The sequence below is a fragment of the Zootoca vivipara genome, chromosome 3 (assembly GCF_965207765.1).
Source record: "Zootoca vivipara chromosome 3, rZooViv2.hap1.1, whole genome shotgun sequence".
NCBI lineage: Eukaryota > Metazoa > Chordata > Lepidosauria > Squamata > Lacertidae > Zootoca > Zootoca vivipara.
This window is the reverse complement of record NC_142586.1, coordinates 84196484-84214571: the sequence shown is the minus strand read 5'-3', so window position 1 is coordinate 84214571 and position 18088 is coordinate 84196484. Positions and strand designations below refer to the sequence as shown.

At 44.3% G+C, this 18088-nt stretch overlaps 1 protein-coding gene across 7 annotated transcripts in view; it reads right to left on the bottom strand.

The window, feature by feature from the left end:
• Positions 1-18088, bottom strand: part of DAAM2 (dishevelled associated activator of morphogenesis 2) — a 212942-nt gene that overhangs the window by 174828 nt on the left and 20026 nt on the right. For 2 of the 7 annotated variants that reach the window (XM_035108127.3, XM_035108131.3), the window contains exon 1: positions 11739-12186. The exons of the other annotated variants lie outside the window; for them this stretch is intronic. The gene's annotated coding sequence lies outside the window, so the exon portion shown is untranslated. Of the gene's footprint in view, positions 1-11738; positions 12187-18088 lie in introns of those variants that run through there. 7 annotated transcript variants of the gene reach the window in all.

Genomic DNA, 18088 nt, shown 5'->3' with positions numbered 1-18088 from the left:
GAACGCCCTCCCACCAGAGGTCAAAGTGAACAACAATTACCAGACCTTTAGAAGGCTTCTCAAGGCAGCCCTGTTTAGGGAAGCTTTTAATGTTTGATTTCTGTATTTTAATGTTTTGTTGGAAGCCGCCCAGAGTGGCTGGGGGAACCCGGCCAGATGGGCGGGGTATAAATAATAAATTATTATTATTATTATTATTATTATTATTATTATTATTATTAAAAGAGGATTGCAGATAACTCACCAAATTCCCAGGTGATCTGGCTCAGCAGTGGAGAGCATGCTTTAAAGGCAAAACGCTACAGCTTCATTCCCAGTTATCTGCAGATACGGGAGAGAAAGACTGCTGCCTAAAACCTGGGAAAGCTGCTGTAGACAATATGGCACCTGAAAGACAAGGGAGCTGCTCTGTTTTTCTTCTGCAGCTTTCCAGATCAGTTTGGCTGATCTCTGCCGATGGGAGTTGCAGTCCATAATTTCAGGCGGGCACCAGGTTGGTTACCTTCGTTTATAGAGTCTCGGGATAGATATTGATTCACATACAGACTCTCTGTAGTGAGATCACCCTACTTTTCATTCTGGAAAGCCTACCAATATTTTAGCTTCCTTCCAAAGCCAGTGTTCCTCCTATGATGCAGCAGAAAACTACCAATACGTAAGAATTCTAGGAATAAGGAGCAACATATGCCCACATAAAGCTGTTCTAATAGTTAGACCAGCTGGGGCATTCCTGCACCATAGCATATCTAACAGAACCATTCATCCAGCCTCAACTGCAAATGTGAGTATCCCTTGCATCTTTCGCGATCTCACTGGTGGAGGATATCTCAAAAAGATATATACTGTATATACCTCCAAGCATAACAAACTGTTACCATCTTTTCTCCAAAACCTATAGCACTTGGCAGGACAGATGCCAGCAGAAAGCAAGCAAGTTCCCCAGATGAATATCTAGCAGCAGAACTGGGAAGTCACCCCTGGCCTCTTGGCATGAAACTCACAGCTCAATCGGCTTGACATACCCTTCTCTTCCCAACTTCAAGCAGAGACATTTCTTCTAATCCCCTTATAAGAATGTAAGAAGAACCACATTGGATCAGGCCAAAGATCCCTCTAGTCCAACATCCTGCTGTCACGTCGATGACCCACCAGATGCTTATAGAAAGCGTGCAAGCAGGGCATGAGTGCAACTGCAACAGCGCTTTCCCCACTTCTGGTTCTCAGCAAGTGGTAGTAAGAGGCTTATTGCTTCTGACAGAGGAGACAGAACATAGCCACTGTGGTTAGTAGCCACCAATAAAGCCTTGTCCTCTAGGAATCTGTCTTCACTTTCTTGCCTTTTGAGAGGGTGAAAAAGTGCCGTATCTGATCAGCTCTCAACGGGACAGAAACAAACTGTAAAGAGTTATTTGTCTCCCAGCTCCAAGAAATGAAACTGTGCAATTTTCTTCCCTATGGCAGCCATATTCACTTTTAAATGAAGGCACTTCTATTCTTGGCAGTATTCTGGGCAAAGCTTTTCTCTGCATGCTGAGAGGAACAAGGCAGTCGGTAGACTGCTGAGTAACTCCTACCCACTAAAAGAAATCAATTGAGATGTCATTCGTTCAGACCCTCACTAGACACATTCCCACTCAAGAAATTAAAATTGCAAACAGTTCCTTACTTAGGTTCAACTGCAAGTTCTTTCTTGGTGTTACGAGAAAAAATCACTAGAAAAATATCAAACATAGATCTATGAGCCTCCAAAAAGTTTTACATTACCCCCTGAAGAATTATAAGAAGCCCTCTCCTACCAACACACTTATGGGAATTTTTAAACTATGCTATTCTGTAAAGGCATTAAGAAATGGAGTCCAGTTAATCATGGCGTGGCTTGCTGAGTATCAGCTTGTGGCAGTACTGACACAGACCTTTTCATTGGTGGTACCCATGTTACGGAACGTACTCCCCACGAAAATATGAGAGATCTCCATCAGTATTGGCATTCCGCAGGCTTTTGAGGACACACCTGTTTCATACAGGCATTTCCTAAATCTCTTATCAAGATTTTCCTGTATTGCGTTATTTTATTGAAATTGTTTTATTGCATATTCTAATGGTGGGTGCTTCTATTTTAATGTCTGCGTAATTGGTTTTTATACTTGTAAACTGCTCAGAGGCCTATTCTGGCCGGGGCAGGGGGGCAGGGTACCTTATGGATAAAGATCAGTGTTAACCGTGTCATATGTCGCAGCAACCTGGCAGACACCTCTGAATTTGCAGCCACACAATCATGGAGACAGTTGCTGGCTTGAAATTATGTATTGGCAGGCATTCACGTGATAGGATACATTAGGACCAAAAATCCAGTGCTGGCACACTTCTTAAGCACACTTGGGAAGCTTCCCTAAAAGAACAGCATACTAGGGCGGGGGGGAGTTAACTGGAAACAGAGTGTGCTCAATGTAGATAAGGAACAGCACCACTTCAAATCAGAATAATCAGTGGCAAGTGATTTCCCCCACCTTTCAAATACATACAAACAGAGATAATTCAGGATTTTAAGTCTTTAGCAATTACAGTGGTACCTCGGTTTATGAACACAATTGGTTCCAGAAGTCTGTTCATAAACTGAAGCGAACTTTCCCATTGTAAGTAATGGAAAGTGGATTAATCCGTTCCAGACGGGTCCGCGGAGTACTCAACCTGAAGCGTACTTAACCCGAAGCATGGGTGTAATTGGTTCCGGAAGTCTGTTCATAAAGTGAAGCGTTCATAAACTGAAGCGAACTTTCCCATTGAGAGTAATGGAAAGTGAAGTAATCCGTTCCAGATGGGTCCGCGGCATTGGTAAACTGAAAATTCGTAAACCGAGGTGTTCATAAACAGAGGTTCCACTGTATGCATATAAAACCTTTTAAGGTAGTGGCAGCTTCAGATAAACTGAGCACAAAAGATACATTTTTTAATGGATGTGACGTTTGAGTACCAAGAAAAATGCCCTGATCCCATTTCTTACCATTTCTTATTTGCCTTTCCTTTACAGAGGGAACTGTATCATTTTCTATTTGTAACAAAAAATTTGGCACAGCCAATCCAATCCAAAGTCATTTTACTGGTATTATCAGGTTGCTACAAAAATGTTTTGCTTCCGTACCAGCAGATAAAATTGATCCTTTAAAATGTTTCCATCAAAAACTCACTCAGAGGCTAAGAGTTTCCAGTTCATGCTCTCTGGGCACTTTTTAAAGCTTTAGTCAAACACACGCTTAATAAACCTAGAAGAGAAATGAGTTATTTCTCTCTCTCTTTCTCTCTCTCTCCCTCAGTTCTGCTTCAGGACTCTGGCAGCCGATACTCTCAAAGGAAAGGGCAGCCAGCACAGAGTTGAAGCAATATACACAGAATTTGTAAAACTACCTCTATCAGGATTCAGCCGTTTATTTTCTTAATTAACTGAAAATGATAACACAAGAGCATTTCCATTTGGGGAGCCCTCCAGCTTCATCAACTGCTGGAAAAAAATCTGCTCCAAGAGCTGAAGTTACAGTTATTTCAGCAGATTTCAAAATAAACACAGCCATACAATCGCGCTGCATAGTAGCCAAATCTAGGTAACGTTACTGGCCGCAGAGCTGCAGACGTCTTCAAAACGCCCCACCAAATTTTGCTACATGGCACCCACATTGTATACTTGTCAAGCCACAAAATGCCACTTTCAAGCCATGCAAATGCTACCAATGAGACGAAACCATAAAAGCCAGAGGTGGTTTCATCCAGCCTGTCCTTAGCCCACCTTCCTCTGCATGGATATTGCATTAGGCACCAGCAATTATAGCAGGCAAGATCATCCTGCGATTGGACAACCTTTCAACCACCTACACATCTCAAACCTGCCAAAGACCAAATACGAGACCCTGGAGGGAAAGGCCAGGAAGTGGGGAAACGATGTGTTCAAGAAGAATGGCTCTGGCATCCATTTCATTTCCTATAAGCTCCTCTTTACAAGTCAGCAGTTCTGCTAGAGCCACCTTAAATAATAATATGCAGGCCATCAAGACAGGAAGGTATGTCTGAGCTAAAAAAATGTCAAAACCGCTCCTCCCAATGAGCGGCCAAAGAAGTTCGGATCTTTTTGAAGTTCATTAATGGAGCAGCTCTCGATGGAGTACCAGAATCCTAGAAGGGTGAATAGGGTGGGTAAGATGACAGGAGTGGGGGAATCTCACACTTCCTCTGGAACAGACATGGCCTGCACTTGTCAAGAACAAGTTTGTTGTTGTTTTTAATTGGGCCACGCTCAGGATATGAACGTCATCCTCAGGGTCAGTCAGGTCACTGGCCTTCAATTGGCTTGGGACCCATTACCAGTTCACAGCAGCTGCACGACCACCAGGCAAAGATATGGCTTAAAAAATGTCTCGCATGCTGCAAGTCTCATTCATTTGGGGACTTGGGAAGATACTGAGACATACGCCGTGAGAATAGAGGTGGATGCTGGATTGTGGAAGTGCAGGAGACACATCACCAACCTTCACATTTATCACTAAGATGCCTTGTTAGCTAAATGTGGTTTGTAAAAGAAACAGACCATCATTTCAATCTTTTCGTCAGCAGAATTAAATAAATTATGGACACTTGCAACACTTTGTTGTGTTTGGAGTGTGGTGTTTTTTTTAAAAAAAGGAAACAGTTAAAAACCCTGGCAACGCAAACTCCCATTTGAATTCTTAAAATATTCTTTGAGCAAAAGATTAAGGCTGTTGAGCCAATCCTATAAAAACAGACACAGCAAATAAAACCTGTTTCAAGACTATGCCAAGCTATTTTAGAAACAACCATCTGGCTCAAGGATCTTAACACAGTCGGTTCCAAGAAGTAAGGGGGAAGCCTGAAGAAGAAACAGATATTTAAGAAATTAAGAGAACTCACCAGCAACTGATTGAGGGCTGGTGAAACCAGCTGGGGAACAAATTATACTTCTAGGTCCTGGGCTAGTGTCTAGATACTAAAGCCAGTGTGGTGTAGTGGTTAAGAGCGGTGGACTCATAATCTGGTGAACCGGGTTCGCTTCCCCGCTCCTCCACATGCAGCTGCTGGGTGACCTTGGGCTAGTCACACTTCTCTGAAGTCTCTCAGCCTCACTCACCTCACAGAGTGTTTGTTGTGGGGGAGGAAGGGAAAGGAGATTGTTAGCTGCTTTGAGACTCCTTTGGGTAGTGATAAAGCGGGATATCAAATCCAAACTCCTCCTCCTCCTCTTCTTCTTCTTCTTCTGACAGCAAAGTGGCATGCTAGAATATGGATGTTGAATATGGATGGTACAATCTCTGTAGAACACTACTTACTGACATGTCCGCTTTCCATGAGGAAGGGATTTTGGCTTCTGGGGAGTATTTATAGCAGGACTGAGAAACCTCAGGCCCAGAAGCCAAATGTGGCCCCTCAAAGCTTCTTTAACTGGCCCTTGGGACTCCCTCAGGCCACACCCCTCTCACTTGGCCATACCCCTCCTCCATATCCTTTTTGAGTGCTGTTGCCTAGCTGGAATTTCTTCTTGAACTTAGACTGAATGCAAGGGGAAGTGCAGGTGTGGGTGGCTGTCTGCCTTTGTAGCCTACTACACAATGATGAAGTCACATCCATTGCTCCGCCCTCTTTTGCCCATGGATACAAACACCACTCACAGAGAGCTCCAGAAGGTTGTTCATGATGGAAGGTGGCCCTTGGGTGAAAGAAGCCCCAGCGCTAGTTTAAAGATGTAGTCCCTCACATACCCACTAAAGTCCCAGAGCACATTATTATACTGCTAAATGTGCCATCTTGGCTTTAACTGAACAGCAGATACACACTGTTCAAGGAAGAGGGTGGTCTTCCCAGTAGTGCCCAAGTTTAGAGCATCGTCTAAACCATCCTATGAAACTAAACCATCCTATGAAAATGAAGTATTATTAAAGGGGTTCAGCTGTGGTCACATGAGATGTACAAGCATGAAGAAGGCACTTCTGAGAACGCCAGTGTCAAATGCCAGCAATGCAAAACAGAATTCTCCCACAAGGGTCTATAGCCTACAGAATGAAGGTTAAGAGTCACATCTTCCACCCTCCTGGCACCTCTGTCACTGCCAACTACTTGTATGTAGCCTTTGGAAGGTGTCCTCTGGCTGGAAAATGTTCCCCATCCCTGTTAGACGTACTATGCGACTTTAAGACCTAACGCCCAAGTTTGCTTGTTTTGCTCTTCTCACCTCATTCCTTCCCCCGCCTTTTGTGTTGGACCTTATAGATTATAAACCTGCAGACAGGAATCCCAACACACACACACACACACACACACACACACACACACACACACCACATATTGACCTTATTTAAGTCCCTCTGGGAAATCTTTTGACTGAAGGAGCAGGGTAAAAATGGTTTAAATAAACTCAGTAAATTCAAAGCCTCCACCACGTCCCTCCACCCTCCAAAATGAGGCAAGTGGTGGCCATGAGAAATGAGGGCCTTTCCAGTCCCAACACCTCAAATATGTCCTTTCACAGCACCAGGCAAAGAAATGTGACCAGGAATCCAAATGTGCTTTATAATTGGTTTTAGACATGCTGGGTTTTAGTGGTTTTGCTTCCGTGACTCTTCTGGTGTCTTGTTTTTATGATTTTAATGTCTCCGTTTTTAAAATTATATGCTGCCCTGGGAGTCATGGTACTGTAGGGTGGCATATAAAATTGCCTATTAAAATGGTACTTCAGAAGTAGTGACCAGGAGTATCCAGCAGGAACTTGCTATTGCTCTGTCCTTACAGACAACTAGCTGGATAGCATTTGTTACTATAGGAATAAGCACTAAAGTATTTGCTATTGTAGTATCAACAGGCAAATTGCAAAAAAGAAGAAGGGTGGGGAGGTACAGGATCCTATAATCTAATACAAAAGAGCTGAAATAGGAACAGAGGAAGCTGCCTTTTACAGAGTCAGACCACTGACTCCATCTAGCTAGCACAGTATTGTCTACACTGGCTGGCAGCAGCTCTCCATGATTTCCAGGTCAGGTTCTCTCCCACCCCTACCTGGAGAAGCTGAGGATTGAACCTGGGACCTTCTGCATGCAACACTGACGCTCTGCCACTGAGCTATTGCCCTTCCCTCCCTATTCCTCTGCCCGGAATGCAGCCATTCCATGAACAGAAGCTTTCAGTCACTGCACTTGCTAAGCATAAAACAGCATTTAAAAGGACCAGATTGCAATTATGTACACATACCAGAATGAGCAGCATGCGAGTGCAGAAAACAGGTGGCAGGGTGCAAAAAGTAGGTCATTTTAGCAGGGCATCCTGTCAAGAAACAAGTTGTTGTGGGTACTCTGCAGCAGAGGGACCGCCAGGTTGCTAAGACCATGGTCAGCAGGAGGCAAATTCACTCAAAGGCTTCTGAGACTTTGGGGGTCATGTGTCAACAGAAATGCAGTGCACCAACGGGGGGGGGGGCTTAATGTCAGAAGCCAATAAATTACATTTTTTAAAAAAATCAAAACAGTTCAAGCAAGGTTTTCCAGCACTTGCTCATTCACCGATTATTTTTCAAATATTAGTGAATATGCTAAACAAGTACCCCCCCCTTTTGATGCCACCTTCAGTTGTCCCTGAAAGGAGGTTGGTGTAGGCAACCTAAGGCTCGCCAAATGTTCTGCACTACAGCTCCCAGCAGCCCGACCCAGTCCCAACCGTTTCTGTTGGGAACTGCCATATATCAGAATGGCATCAGGTTTGGAAAAGTCTGGTGTAGTCAATAAAAGCCATAGATCTCCAAAATGGAATTGCCTGTTAAGGGAGATACAGGTGAAACTCAGAAAATTAGAATATCGCATTTATGTCAGTAATGCAACTTAAAAGGTGAAACCAATATATGAGATAGATGCATGACATGCAAAGCAAGATATGTCAAGCCTTTCTTTGTTGTAATTGTAATTATTTGTCATTAGGCGGGTCAATTATAAATGGAATGTAATTAATGAAATGTAATAGTGATGTGTATTTTTGTATTATTGTAACTATTTGTTTTATTACTGTGGAATTTCCAAAAGAAAGCATTTGTAAAAAGAAAAGAAAAAGAAAAAAAATAATAAGTTGAATTACTGAAATAAATGCACTTTTCGACGATATTCTAATTTTCCCGAGTTTCACCTGTACAAGACTTCTCCCTAGCCAGGATTTGATAGGTGCTCATTGCTCCCACACACCCTGCCATGCAGCAGAAGAGGGTGGGGGAGCGGGTATCTGGGGAATATTCATCCCCTAATTTATTGATGTCAAATATTCTTATCCAACCTTTTTCTGTGGCTCACTACATAAGCTAAAACAATTGGTAATTGTCAAGGGGTTGTTGCGACTACTCCAGAGTAATGACTCTCCACAGGCTTGTCTTTTAACAGTCTTTATTGGTACACTCTATTTACAGTGTAACTGGGTGTTGGAAACATGTCTGTTCATTCCGATCCAGAATCCGGCACTGCCCCCCTGCGTGACTTCCCCCAACGTAAGAGTCGCGGGACAGTGAATCTCCTCCCCTTTCTCCTCCTCCGTAATTCCGGAACAGGGGGGGGGAAGGTCTACGCTCCATGCTTTCCCTCCCCCCCCCTCCACCTCTCTCTCTTCCCTCCTGTGTAGCTCTCCCATGCTGCCAGAGCCCGGGCACTCTCCCTCCGCTTCCTGACTAGCCTCTTCAGAGCCCGCGCTTCCATCGCTGCTTGGGGAGGAGCTACTCCTGATGCAAGGGGGAGGTTCTCTATACTGTCTTCCCGTTACAGTAATGTACGCTCAAATATAAAATAAAGTGAGAGCAAAAACAATACTTTGCAAAATAGGACAGAAACATGGGGGGGGGGTTTGAATGTCTTAACAGCATGTCTACATAGCAAAGGGGTCAATTGGGCCCCTTGGGAAAGGGAATTCCATCACCAGGGTGCCACTACAGAAAAGGTCTTGCTTCACACCCCAGCCTATCAGATATTTGGTGAAGTAATGATGTTATGCCCTGTGATACAAACTACATTTCCCATGCAACTGAAAGCTGCCCAAGCCATCTTGATTCCTGGAAGGAACACTTGGTGACCATCAGAAAGGAAGGGATAGTATTGTCACTTGCTTTGCCACAGTAGTTATACCCTCCTAGAACCTAAAACTCTCTGCACCTTTTTTTTCCCCTTTGCAGGTCCCCATGACAAAATTTGACCAAAAGAAAAAAGATGCTTCTGTACCAGAGTGAACATAACCAATCCATACAAGAAGAATCCCAGCTTGAGGAAAGTGTTATTGACTATGGATTAATTGAAAAACCTGACAGAAGCGAGAGTACATCTTTTTTTCCCCTACAAGCCTGATCAACTTCTTAGGATTCCAGAACTGCTCTCTCAATTTTCAACAATACTTTCTTTCCTCTGTCTTTAAGACACAAGTATGAAATAAAGATGAAGGAAAAAAACACGACCCTGATATACCTCTAAGACGTCTGGGTAGGTCTCAAAACACATGCATCTTCTTAAATTTCCCACGCACAACTCTTATGTACATAAATAAACCAGTCAGTACCCATAAGGGCGAGCTGGGGGTGGGAGTGGGGAATCTCAATGAATTGTAAATGTCAAGGATCTGAATGAGCAGATTTCATAACATGTTTTCACCAGCTTTTCCAAGAATTAGACACAACCAGCTCATGTTGTCAACAGTAAATCAGTAAATTGTCTCCCAGCTTTGTAACTTTAAATTTACAGGGTTTAGCCTAAAAAAAGGGGGGGCAATGCATTTAATGGCCTAGCTCAGCCAGTCTCAGGTATATCCTAAAGATACAATCTACTGCTGGTGACCTTGTATTTTTCACTCAGGCTGCCCTTCTCTCCCGCTAGCAGAACAACAGTATCAACACCATAGGGACAAATCTCAAAGGTTCATTTTGTCTGAGTCTTCAATGGGATGCACATGTAAGTACATCTTTAGGAGCTAGGGTCAAAATAATGAGTGTTACTATACGGTATGTAATGCAAAAGTGAGGAAAAGCAAGGGCATGGAACATTACAACATCAGCAAAACAGCAAGGAACATTAATGTGAGGATTCTTTCCCTTCAAATTCACTGTCCTCTGCACTTGACCGTAGTTGGTACACAGTTATGGGGCAAGAACACAGGTCCGTGTGTTAAGAAAACCCACACATCTACAGTAGAAATCAGCTCAAGAGCCACTGCTATCCAGTTTGACAAAGCCGGGCTAAATGGACCATATGTCTGACAACACCACATCCTGTCATGCTCCTCAACACTATTGAGGAAATAGTCATTGAACTATCGCAATGTCCAAAAGTATCCGTAGGACAATTCCTTTACTAGAAGTTGAATGTCACAAAGTAACGAGCAAGTGTTTTTAATTGCCTCTGAGCTCTTCTTAAGGTTGGATTCTAACACTCACAAATACACGCACACACCCTAAAAACAGGCCCAAAAGCACCCTTTTGGGATTTTTTCCCTCCCCTCCTCCCCATTTTGTTTTTTTTGCATAACATTCAGACAGAATAAGAGTTTGGGGGACCCGACAGATTACTCATAACTTTAAGACATTTAGCTGGTCGTAATAAAAAAAAATATGGCTATTAACTTTGTGTTACTTTTGGATCCCCCACCCCAATAAATTAGCACAGCTACTTTCAATGTATGTGTATTTGGGAAGATCCACAAGTCTGTTCCTTAAGCAAGATCCAGCCAGATGCATCACTCCACTGCCAAGAACAAAACAGAACACAAAGTTTTAAGCTGCTCTGCATATCGCTCTGTAGTACCTGTGGGCATCAAAGGGACGAACCTTCAGGAAGGTGTGTCAAGAATTCCTAATACTATGATCTTAATTCCGATTGGCCAAAGCTTCATTCTTAAACATGTCATGTGACTAACTCTACTCGTCTACTCAAAATCATGAATGGATTTGCTTCCCCGATGCTGCACTGCGGTGCTCGCTGCCCTGATGAATCACCACTCCCTTTATACCAGCTTATCACCACTGAATTATTCACTTAACTGAGTTTTACCAACTTCCCTGGCTGTTTTACGGCGGATTATCACCAGGCGTCGCAGCAGCGCCCTCTACCCGACCCACGCGGGAACTGTACCCAGGGACGCTGCCCAGCGCCTTCGCTTCTGCCCATTTCAATTACAGGCGACGATTGCGACTCAGAAATCTGCAGGCACTTCAAAACAACCCCCTTCGCTTTCATTTTAGAAATTGACCTCTTCCCAATACAATTTCCGGCCGCCTCAAAAAAGAAAAAAATGTCCGACGTGCAATTCTGCAGTAACATATAAATGACAAGTCTCGTTAAGAAAACCCAGTTGAAGAAAGTCATATTTAGGTTGCATGTACCCAATGAGTTCAGAATAGACATGCATAGCATTGCACTGTTAATAATCTCCCTATTCCGTGCAAAAATAGAAACAAAAAGGCTTCTTCTCAACGACTTCTGCCTGTCCTCTAACCCACCGCTTTTTGCCAGCAGGCTGGCAGGCTTGCGTTCGCCAAAGAGCTAACGTGGGAAAGGGGATTTTCATTTTAGAAAAAGCCTGCAAACGCTCGAGAGGATCTCCTTTCCCATCTCGGCTCTCTCCCTTGTGTTTTTGCAGCTGCTCCGCTCAGGAGAGACCATAAATGTAGCCTGCGGAGAATGTTTTTAAAAATAAAGAGCGCCCTAAAAAGCGACACTCACTTGGGTTGGACTTACCCAAAAGCTCAAGCAGCGCTTTTTCTCATCTCCTGACTTGGCTTTCACCGCAAACGGCTGAGCTCAGGGCTCCGGCGCGGCCATCCCGTGTCCGCCAGCCAAGCTCCCTGGACGCCCAAGTGCACCAGGCAAGGGAAAGGGGCGGCGGAGCCTGCGGGCTGCTGCTAGCGCTGCAGCGGCGTCTTCTCGTTCGCCTAAAGAGCAGGCGCCGCTTCCTCGTCCAGCCAGCGGCCGCTTTACGAGCGCCGCAAGCTCGGCTAGGCGCTCCTGCGCTACGCGCTCTTAAAGGGGCCACAGCCCCGACGGGGCGCGCAGAGGAAGAAGCGCCCGGGCTCTCCCGCGGGAAGGAAGCCCTGTCTTCACGCGGCGGCGCGTGCTTAATCTGAGGGACGCCCTCCCGCAGGGCGTGCTCCCGTCCCGATCTGCAGCTCTTCTGCTGGTAGGATACAGAGGTCAGCGCAGGTGGGGCACTCAGAATGGACTTGGCACTTTTGTGCAACAAAGCTAAGTCGGGAGTGGGCGAGATCTTTTCGCAGTAAGGAAAGTGATGCGGAAAGGAGCTGGGTAGTGTGGGAGTTCAATGGCTCTGACCCAAGAAAACAAATCCAAATGGTTGTTTGATAAATAGCGTTGAATGAACTCCCCACAAACTTTGTGCAGCCAATCAGAATGTTGTATAAAGTGTCCAAAGACCAATAGGTCAACTGATAGGTTTAGGAAGCACTGAGGAAGGAGAATAGCAGGAACCTTTAACTGCCCCACAGCTGACAACATAGATGACATCAAGTGTGGGCAGGTGAGAAGCAAACTACAGTGCCCATAATTCTTTGAGAAAAAGAAAGTGTTTTGAATGTGCTTTAAAGATATAGGGTGCATCCTGATTTGCTTGTAGGGAGGTAATATGACAACGAGCATTCATCCCAATTTGCTTGCACAGAGTTTACACATCTCCCCATCAATCAATCAATCAATCAATCAATCATCTATTCTCCACTTTTTAGTGCATTTCCCCAGCACTTTCCTAGTTGCAAAAAAACAAAATTAAAAACAACCAACAACCTTGCTTTGCTTTTAAGTGGGTTTGTTTCTACAGAGCGATTTAATTTCCGGCATGTGATTGAATCCTTCTTGCAGAATACCGACAGTCTAGAGGAGACCAAATAATTTCCTTCTCACTTTCTGCAACACCAGAAGGCAAGTGGCTGCAAGGATGGGAATCCTGCTCTTCCTGCTGTGGGGAAGATGCCATTCTCAGTCTCTCTCACCCAGAAGAAACAGGAGAAAATATCATCTTGCTACCCACCAGGCAATATTCTGTTGGCTCTTGAAAAAAGAGAGTTTCCCATCCAACAGCAGAAATTGCCTCCCTAGACCAAAATGAAACAGATGGCAGACTGGCACTGGTCTAGAAAGATGCTCAGCTAACCACAGGAAAGGTACATATTGGCCAAATAAGTGGCAATGCTGGCCAATCACAATGCAGCACTGTTTTCTCTACTCTACTAGTCTTCTGAACAACCATGGTAACTTGGTGTTGATTCTGGTGCTCCCAGGACATGTCTACAATGATTTTATTTCTACAAAATGGATATGCCCCTTGCTTGTAAATAGACCCTCTAAGCAGTTTACAAAAATAAATATATAAAACATTTGACACAACATTTGTTAGTGTTAGAGGCAGGAGAGAGATGGGGAGGAAGGCTTCTGTGGCAACAGAGCTTGGCAGCTGCCATTTGGAATGGGAAGAGTAGGACTTTGATTGTCTCTTGAAGGTTGATCAGGACAATATTGGGTACACGTAGAAACTTAGATCATATCCATGCCATGCATTTAAAGCACATGGCTTCCCTGACAAAGAATCAGGGAAGTTTGTTAATGGTTCTGGGAAGTATAGTTCTCTGAGGGCTAAACTAAAGCTCCCAGGATTTTTTTTTAATGTATGGTGCGGCTGTGACCTTAGCTACAGACCAAAAAAAGCCGCAGTTATTAAAGTCCAGATTTGGAAATACTTAACTGTACTCAGTGTTTCAGGACAGTGCATGGAAATAAGCACTTATGTATATCTAAAGCACTGGGCATTAGGAGAATTAAGGAATGATCTTTTATTTTAAAATAAACAACAACCCACAATGTACTTCCCACATTGTACTGTACGTGTAGCTTGATGATAAGGAAATGTGCATTTTATGATCGTCTCTTAGATAATTTAGTGATAGTTCTGTTCCTTTGCAGTACAAAAGAATACCAAGTTTTTAAAACATTACAAAGATTCCTTTGGAAGCCAGGTTTCGTGATTCAGAAAGAGAAATATTCACTCATGCTTTGAAGTGAAACGATCCCCTCGTGCGCCTTGAAGTGCAATGGTCACACAAAGAACCTGGTGGATATAAATGTATCTGGCTTGAAGAATAGGGGTGCAAAAACCCCAAGAGCAGGACATTTCCAAAAGCGAGATTATTCCCATAAAAGGGAATTGTTTTCTGCACCAAGTATTCTGAAAAAGCTTCTGTATCAGCCTTTGGTCTAAATCGTTTGTTAGATCAGTTGTCAAAACAAAGGAATCTGAGTATTGTTAAACTGAGGACAAAGGTAACTATTGTAGATGGGAGTTTCTGTGGCAGGCTGCCTGCTCCCTCTGACAAAGGGCTTAAGCACCATGTTGTATGGTTCGGGGAACTGAACTGTGAGCAATAGCCAACACATTGTTATTACAAGGCATAAGTGCCTCTTAGATCTGACACACTGCGGCTGCATCCCTGCGCTGAAGTGATGGGGTGACTTCTGATGTCAAAGAAATTTGACTCGAGAGTTACACCTGGCAAACACTGTCAGCTGGTACAGAGCACGTTCACTGTGGACCTGGGATCACGTCCCACATCGGCCATTGGTTCACCTGGTGAATCTGTTGAGTCACTATTGTTGGCCTCAGTTTCCTCTTCTGCAAAATGGGGACAATAATAATCCCCTATTGTCCAGGAGGTGCTGGCAGGATGACTGAGAAATGCTTCGTCAAGAGCTGAAAATATACCATTATGCCTTTAAAAATCTATTTAAAAAATCTGACCAGATAGCACCGAAGTATGCATAATTAGAGCAATGTGTTTCAAAATAAAATGTGTTGTTTTTTTTCTTGAGGGAAAGCTCCATTACAATGCCCCGTTATGAGCTGCAGTTGCAAATTTCAATCCAAAGAGCAAACGATTTCAAAGATGGTGGACTTGAACTGACGTAAGGCACTCAGAGAATCTGGAGCCAACTTTTGTGCTCAGATTTCTGGGATCCTTCAACTGATTCAGCTGATAGCCAGTGTTACCAGCAAGTGCCCAAAGCAGCTTACAGTAACTCAAATCGTATCCTCATAATAGTGCTGCAGGGTTACAATTTGCCAGGGCCACCCAGTGAGCTTCGTGGCTGAGCAGGGATCTGAATCACATTCAAACCCAACCCTACCACCTATGCGGAGACGGGTGGAGGCACATCATGTCCCTTTTCTAAAGTCCTTAGCTTGCTCCCGCCTCTTGATCACACCTGATCAGTTTCTTTGCTTTCTTTGTTCTCCACTTAGAAACACCAGACATCCGCCTCCCCTCCCCATTTTGTTTTATATGATGTTCCATATTCTAGAATCCTCCAACACCACAGAACATTGCAGAAGAAGGAAAGATATCACTGCACAACGTTGCTGAAAATCTGGATTCAGCGAGGAATTCCACTTCCAATCCTGGCTCAGTCCTGCTTCCTCTTTCCCAATCAGTTTGTTGTGTTCATTTCCAGTAGATCTGTTTTCATTTAGCGAGTTTCTTCTCTCAACTCTCCAACATTTCTGAAGTTGGCAGTGGGAACCGAAGTAAGTGGAAGACTGAAAGGAACCATCTCAAAAGTAAGAGTTGATGAGGATGGAGGAACCGTTGTCCTTTGGGGCCATACATACCCCCTTTGTGTGTCATCTAGGGCACCCGGGAATGTAGGCAAATAAATTACACGTTTGTAACGTGGTTCTTTTTAAAATTATTTTTCCCCACTATAAAAAGCATTTATACAGGCCCAATGGAAGACAAGGTGTGGAGGAGGGTGAAACCCTAATTGTGGGAACCAGGAGGGAAGGAGATTTATTTTTTCCTCCAAATAATACCATTATTAGGTCAATCCCAGTGTTCTACACCTCAGCCCTCAAAGGCAGGTTTCCTGTGAATGCCAATTGCCGGAAATCACAAATGGGGAGCTTGCGACCACACTCAGGTTCCTCTTGCAGGTTTCCCATAAGCATCTGGGTGACCACAGTGAGAACAGGATGTTCGACTAAGTGGGCCATTGACCTGATCCAGCAGGGCTCTTGCAAGCTTTCAAGTTCTGCAGAACTCTTCAGCAGGCTAGGTGGCAAACAAAGCCGTAGAAAAGAGGATGGGGGCAAAGACCCTCCAAGAAGCTCTTCTCATTTAATCCCCCCATCTCATTTAATCTTTGCAACAATGCTGTGAGGTAGGTCCAGGGGTCAGCAAACTTTTTCAGCAGGGGGCTGGGTTCACTGTCCCTCAGACCTTGTGGGGGGCCGGACTATATTTTGAAAAAAATATGAACGAATTCCTATGCCCCACAAATAACCCAGAGATGCATTTTAAATAAAAGCACACATTCTACTCATGTAAAAACATGCTGATTCCCAGACCATCTGCAGGCCGGATTGAGAAGGTGATTGGGCCGGATCCGGCCCCCGGGCCTTAGCTTGCCTACCCATGGGTTTAAGCTAAGAAGCAGGGACTGGCCCAGGGTCACCCAGTGAGCTTCATGGCCAAGTGGTGATATGAACCCTGCACACTGGCTCTCTCTCCCTCCCACACTTACTTTTGAGACGAAGGGAGGGAGAAGGTATCAGACATTCAAGTGTGCTTTGGATAGGTGCCATGCAAGTTCCAAAATGCAACAAGGCATGAACAGGAAAAGAAACATTTTTTCTCTCTCTCTTATAGGCCAACACTGCTACCTTTACTTATAAATTATCTTGTTACCCAAAGTCTTTATATAGCAGGTTGTGGGCTGCTAACTCTGATTCATGCCTTGTACTTCGCAGCCCATTGTTTTGTTTTGGCTAAAAAAGCATTTGTATCCCACCCCGGTTTTCCCGGAAAATACCTGCCATCTCATTGTAGAGAAAAACTGTCCTAGTTAGCATGTGGCACACAATGTGGCTTTACTTACAGGAATTCCTCTACAGTTAAGCTTTGACAGAGGTCTAAAAAAACACATTTCCCTGCTTTTAAAACAAGGAATGCTGGGGGGTGGGGAGCAGAACTACCTGTTAGTAAGGAAATGTGAGGTTCCTGTGGCTCCCTTCTGTAAAAGCTAAACCTCCATGGGTGTTTTTTATGATTTGTTTGCCAGAAAGTTAGATGGCACTGTGTTGAAAGAAGTGTGGTCCCTTATAGCAAAAGGTCTGACCTTTAGGTTGCTAGTGGTCCCCCTAAAGGTAAAGGTAAAGGGACCCCTGACCATTAGGTCCAGTTGTGACCGACTCTGGGGTTGCAGCGCTCATCTCACGTTACAGTATTAGCCGAGGGAGCTGGCGTACACCTTCCAGGCCATGTGGCCAGCATGACAAAGCCACTTCTGGCGAACCAGAGCAGTACACAGAAACGCTGTTTACCTTCCTGCTTGGAGCGGTACCTATTTATCTACTTGCACTTTGACGTGCTTTCAAACTGTTAGGTTGGCAGGAGCTGGGACCAAGCAATGGGAGCTCACCCCGTCACAGGACCTTCTGATTGGCAAGCCCTAGACTTTGTGGTTTATCCCACAGCGCCACCTGCATCTATAGTCAACTATAATTGCACAGCCTGAATTTACTGGTATGTGATTGAATTGTGCACACGCATGCACCCCTCAAAAATTGTGACAGTTTGGAAGCATCCTTGACATATGAAACAAAGAACATCAGTTGAACAGTCATGGCCCAGTATACCTAAAGAAGTGTCTCCACCCCCATCGTTTAGCTCGGACACTGAGGTCCACCACCGAGGGCCTTCTGGTGGTTCCCTTACTGTGAGAAGTGACCAGGGGACCAGGGGACAGGACACCAGGCAGAGGGCCTTATTGGTAGTGACGCCCACCCTGTGGAATGCCCTCCCATCAGATCTCAAGGAAACAAACAACTACCTGACTTTTAGAAAACATCTGAAGGCAGCCCTGTTTAGGGACGTTTTTAATGTTTGATGTTTTATCGTGTTTTTAATATTCTGTTGGGAGCAGCCCAGAGTGACTGGGGCAGCATATAAATAAAAAAAATGTTGTTGTTATTGCAGGTCCCACCTCTAGACTGTAACATCCAAAGTACTGTGGGAACATTCTCCCCTTCC